Source organism: Cebus imitator, unplaced genomic scaffold (assembly GCF_001604975.1).
Source record: "Cebus imitator isolate Cc_AM_T3 unplaced genomic scaffold, Cebus_imitator-1.0 Scaffold23, whole genome shotgun sequence".
NCBI lineage: Eukaryota > Metazoa > Chordata > Mammalia > Primates > Cebidae > Cebus > Cebus imitator.
The window spans coordinates 9,850,664-9,856,389 of record NW_016107338.1 but is presented as its reverse complement, the minus strand read 5'-3'; the positions used below and the strand labels follow the sequence as shown (position 1 = coordinate 9,856,389).

The following is a 5,726-nucleotide window of genomic DNA, read 5'->3' as shown; positions in this document are numbered from 1 at the left end:
AGGATAGGGGCAGCAAATACCATTGCATGGGATATGACATTAGTTTTGGAGTCATTCAGTCAAGATTAAGGGAAAGAAAGAAGTGAATTACAGCTTCGAAGAAAAAGCTTATTGGTCTTATTCAGGGGGAGAACGATGAAGAATAAATCACTAACTTGAAAATAAAGTCTCAGAAGGCAGAAACATGAAGAACTCAGATACATACAAAGTCAGGAGAATTAGACATATATGGATAGTACAGGAGAACTGGGCAAAATGTATTAGAAGAAAGAGAAGAGTGAGAGTGCTGTCAACACCCTGGTGGGGAAGCTGAGGTCAACATCAGATTTGAAATGTTTAAAGTGGATACAAAATTATTTCAGCAATGCAGACAATTAAGTGTGTTGTTGTGGGCGATGATGCTGTTGGTAAAGCATGTCTCCTGATATCCTACACAACAAACAAATTTCCATCAGAATATGTAACTACTGTTGACAACTATGCCGTCACAGTTATAAATGATGGAGTTATAAATCATATACTCTTGGATTTTTTGATACTGCAGGTCAAGAGGATTATGACAGATTACAATCGCTGAGTTATCCACAAACAGATGTATTTCTACTCTGTTTTTGAGTGGTCTCTCCATCTTCATTTGAAAATGTAAAAGAAAAGTGGGTGCCTGAGATAACTCACCACTGTCCAAAGACTCCTTTCTTGCTTGTTGGGACCTAAATTGATCTCAGAGATGACCTCTCTACTAGTGAGAAGCTTGCCAAGAACAAACAGAAGCCTATCACTCCAGAGACTGCTGAAAAGCTGGCCGGTGACCTGAAGGCTGTCAAGTATGTGGAGTGTTCTGCACATACATAGAAAGGCCTGAAGAATGTATTTGACAAGCAATATTGGTTGCCCTGGAGCCTCCAGAACCGAGGAAGAGCTGCAGGTATGTGCTGCTATGAACATCTCTCCAGAGCCCTTTCTGTACAGCTGGTGTCAGAGTCATATTAAAAGCAATATTTAAATCAAAATAAGATTAAAAATTAAAATTCATTTTTGCAGTAATGACAAATGCCCTGCACCTACCGCACGCCCTCGTGTGAGACAAAGCCCATAGGTAAGGCCCCCTTTTCCCCCTCCCAACACGACTTAATTTTGAATAATTGTGAATTATCAGAAAAATTATTAGTACTAGTTTTTGTTTTGTTGTTTCAAAAAAAAAATTTTTTTTTTTTTGGTTTAAAATCAAGGCATGTGGGCCGGGTGCGGTGGCTCAAGCCTGTAATCCCAGCACTGTGGGAGGCCGAGGCGGGTGGATCACGAGGTCAAGAGATCGAGACCATCCTGGTCAACATGGTGAAACCCCATCTCTACTAAAAATACAAAAAAATTAGCTGGGCATGGTGGCGCGTGCCTGTAATCCCAGCTACTCAGGAGGCTGGGGCAGGAGAATTGCCTGAACCCGGGAGGCGGAGGTTGCGGTGAGCGGAGATCGCGCCATTGCACTCTAGCCTGGGTAACAAGAGCGAAACTCCGTCTCAAAAAAATAAATAAATAAATAAATAAATAAATAAATAAAATCAAGGCATGCTTGTAGATGACTCTGTAACAGACTAATTGGAATTACTGAAGCTGCTCCCTGGTTCCACTCTAGAGCGTATTCTGGGACATGTTAGTGTTTTTTTTTCACTCCTCTTTTTTTTTGGGAGGAGTGTGTGCGGGGTTTGCTTTTTAATCTTGTTTTTTTAATTCATTAACCAGTAGATAAACCTTAAGAGGAGAAGGACAATTGATTCCACATTCCACTTCCTAGATCTAGTTTAGAAAACATGTTCCTCATTTGGTGCTCTTAGGAAGGAATATAGCAAATGCCTCATTTAATAACATACTCCTTTTTGAAAGTTGACTTTTCTCTCCACTCTTGAGTAGATCCAGTATTTGATGAAACTCATGAAAGTGGGTGGAGCCTGTCTTGCCCCTCTTCTTTTCTAGGACACACTACATGTGACTGCGACTTTCAAGGACATTTGTTTGCCATTTGTTGATTTTTGGGGGGGAAGTTAATTTCTAACTTCTTTCACTGATAAACGAAGAAAAGTATTGCACCTTTGAAATACACCAAATAAGTCTGTAATTAAAAAATGTTTTTCCCCTGTAAAAAAACAAACAAACAAACAAAAAACAGAAGAAAGAGGAGAGTGAAACAAAAGTGTCAGCAAAGACAGCCAAGAGAAATCCATTACATTTATAAGAAATAAAACGTTTCTGTTTTGGTGGAGGAACAACTATAAACAGATAAAAAATATAAGTATGTCTGGAAAGAAAACACTTGAGAACAAAATGAGTTAGTGGGAGTGACAGTTCTTTAAAAATTACAAGCTAATATAAAAATAAATGATTTTATCTCACTAGAGCATAGCAGTGATGGGCTTTCACACAGCCCAGCCACTGTGAGGAGGGCAGAAGCATTTAGCTGGTCCTGCTCAGTTACCATAAAACACAGTAACCAGCAAGGGTAATTGTATTGAAGACTGGGATCACCAATGACTGTCATCTCTGTACTCTTCAGTGCTGGCTGGACAAAAGCCTCTGGAAAATCTTCTTGTGAAGAATCTTCAATTTGTATTTTTAAAAATTGGGATATAATTCACATACCATAATATTGACCCCTTTAAAAGTGTGCAGTTCAGTGGCTCTTAGTATATTCACAAAGTTGTGCAACCATCACCACTATCTCATGCTAAACATTTTCATCACCACAAAAAAAACCCCTCTGTGCCCGTAAGTAGCCACTCATTTCTCTCTCTTCCCAGTCTCTAGCAATCAAGAATCTACTTTGTCTCTTTCAGTGTGCTTATTCTAGAAATATCATATGAATAGAATCATACAATATGTAACATTTTGTGTTTGGCTTTTTTCACTTAGTGTTTTTAATGTTCATCCATGTTGTAGCAGGTACGAGTACTCAGTTCATTTTACGGCAAAACAATATTCCATTGCATAGATATACCATGTTTTGTTATCCATTCACCAGGTGATGGACATTTTCTGTTGTTTTTTATTTCCTTTAATTTTTTTCTAGTGTGCAGATATTTGGAAATTATTTTTACATTCAGTTAGATATATTCCAAGTATGTGATGTGAGGTTCTTAAAATTAAGATAGAGAATTTGTATAAAAATTAGAAAACATCACAAAAAGTCTAGAAATGAATAAATGGGTTTATATGTGTATTTACATACATAATCACTTTATTGTATATAGGTACATAATGTATATACAATGGCCCCTATCTTGTTACCAGTTATCTACATCTAACTTTCCCGATTTAGGTACACATGTTCCATCGAATGGCTGCTCTTTGCCAAAAAATAAATAAATTAATTGAAAGGCCATGGCTTTTCTCAATGCCCCACATGAAACAATACCTTGAGTAAATCTTCACTTCACTGGATTAAAACTTGTATGGTCCATCTACAGAGTTAATGTTGATCTTTCTCACAGAGTTGCATCAGCTTTAACAAACATTTGAACATCATGGCATGTAAACAAATGTTAACCTAAACCACTGCTGAAAGCTGACCACAGCAAAATGAATGAAAGAAGGGAGCTGGATAAAATTACTTGCTAAACCTACAGTTTAAGTTATTGCACCTTTTAAATCATATTTTCTTACTTTTCTTCACTGAAACCAAACATAGGCTGAGAAATGTTAAATTGCAGAAGGATAGATAGATGGAAATAGATAGATAGACAGATAGACAGACAGATAGATGAATAAATTTACCACTTAAATAATATATCCTGTGAGTGGTTCTAATTTAGTTGAAGGAGTTTGGGTAAGTTCAGATTTCCATGGTAACTCTGATATCATTTATTCACTAAACAAACATTTGTGGAAGAACTACTTACTATGTGCCATGTGCCTTGAGGGCTACAAATACAGAACAATATTGCTTCTGATCTCATGAAAATGCATATCTAGTGAGGAAAATAAGACCTGAACACAAATATCTATAATATAGAGGGGAAATGAAAGCTCCCATGATAGAGATTCAGATAAACTGTCACAGGAGTTCAGAAAAATGGTAAGTCTCTTGCAGTTAAGAGAGACCAAGAAAAGCTGGGCAGGCAGAGAAGGTGATATCAGAACTATGGCCTTAAACTATAAGGAGAGATAGAATCTGAACAGGTAGAAACAGGGAGCAAGAACCAGTGGGACAAAGGCACAAAATCAGAGCATTTCTGGGCATGTAAAGGAAGAGTAGAAAGCTTGGAAGGCTGTGGTACAAGGGGCAATGGGCCACAGGATGGGAAGCGGGGTTGGGTCAGACTGTGCAAGGCCTTGGATGCCATGAGAAGGGGTTCATATTTTATACTGTAGCCAACAGAAAGCTATTAAGGTCTTTAAGCAGGAAAGTAATAGGAGAAAAGCTGTATGTGGAAAAGATTAATTTTGATAATCCAAGTATAAAATCACGTAAAAAGGGTCGGAGGAAGAGGCTCAAGGTGGGAAAACCAGCTAGGAGTCTATTACAATGGTCCGAGAGAGAGGGTCAGACTAGGGGCATGGAAGAAAGAAATATTATGAAATCAGAATCAAATAAATGTTTCATATTCTTGTTGTTAACTGTGTTCCAGAAAGCTAAATTCAATTAAGTTAACACAGAAACAAGCTTTGATTGACTAGTGAGAGTATCAGGCACTGGTACCCAAAGACACACAGAAAATAACCCTAGCTCTCTGTTAAAAAAGAAATGTATAATACCAATAGTTTTCGAGAGCCCTTTCCAGTTAAATTTTTCTTTTTCAAATACTTAATCCATCACTAAGATTATCCAGGGAGAGTTCTCATAATCCAGAAGTTAAGGAATACAGAATTCTAGACACCAAACTCTAGGTCAATTTGCCCCACCTCCGATTTTACTGACAGTGAAACTGAGCCCATAGAGGAGCTGACTTGTCCAGGAAAACATTGTTGGTTAGAAAGCAAATCTCTTGATCTCTGACCTTCATCTCATTAATGCATACTCTGCTGTGGATATTCTATGTTGACTAGAACTGAGATATCAAAATAAAGTGACTCTTTCAGTTCACATGGGCTTAAAAAATTGGTTTTGAATAGATAGCAAACAAGAAAATATGCCTCTATCAGAAAACTGGAAATCGGCAAGGTCTTGCTGTCTAGATAAAATACTAATGTACCACACGCCTTACTTATCAGGTATCATAAAACACTGGATTAAATGCAATGTGGCAACCACTTGACTCTGGAAAACTCTGATTACTTAGGGGAATTCCTTAGGTCTTACAGGGAACTTATGGTCTCCAAAATATAATACCAAACATTTGTTACTGAGAACACCAAATATGTTTTTAATATAATCCAATTTAGGATTTCAGGAAGTAACTGAAAATCTGCAGCCTATAGGCACTGCAGAAATGAAGGAAAAGGGCATCAATCTCTCAAAATTCTGGCAGGAAAGGAGTGGCTATTTCCAAAGTTCTTTTTCCTTTGCAATAAGCTCCTTGCTGGTGCCAAAGAACAGCTCATCAGCAATGTTGTTTGATTTTATAGGGATGTTTTGAAGGAGAAAAAAAAATTAGGAATGAATGCTGTGATGTTTTTTAAACCTCATATCCCAAAGCCTATAATAATTTTGCTCCTTTTTATTTTTAAAAAACAAAATCAAATGTTTGATATTTGAATTTGAATCCACTGTGTTGACTGCAGGCATATTACGTCAA

At 37.3% G+C, this 5,726-nt stretch overlaps 1 pseudogene; it reads left to right on the top strand.

The window, feature by feature from the left end:
- The first annotated feature begins 305 nt into the window (after window positions 1-305).
- LOC108299716 lies at window positions 306-1,228 on the top strand (annotated as a pseudogene).
- The last annotated feature ends 4,498 nt before the right edge of the window (window positions 1,229-5,726 follow it).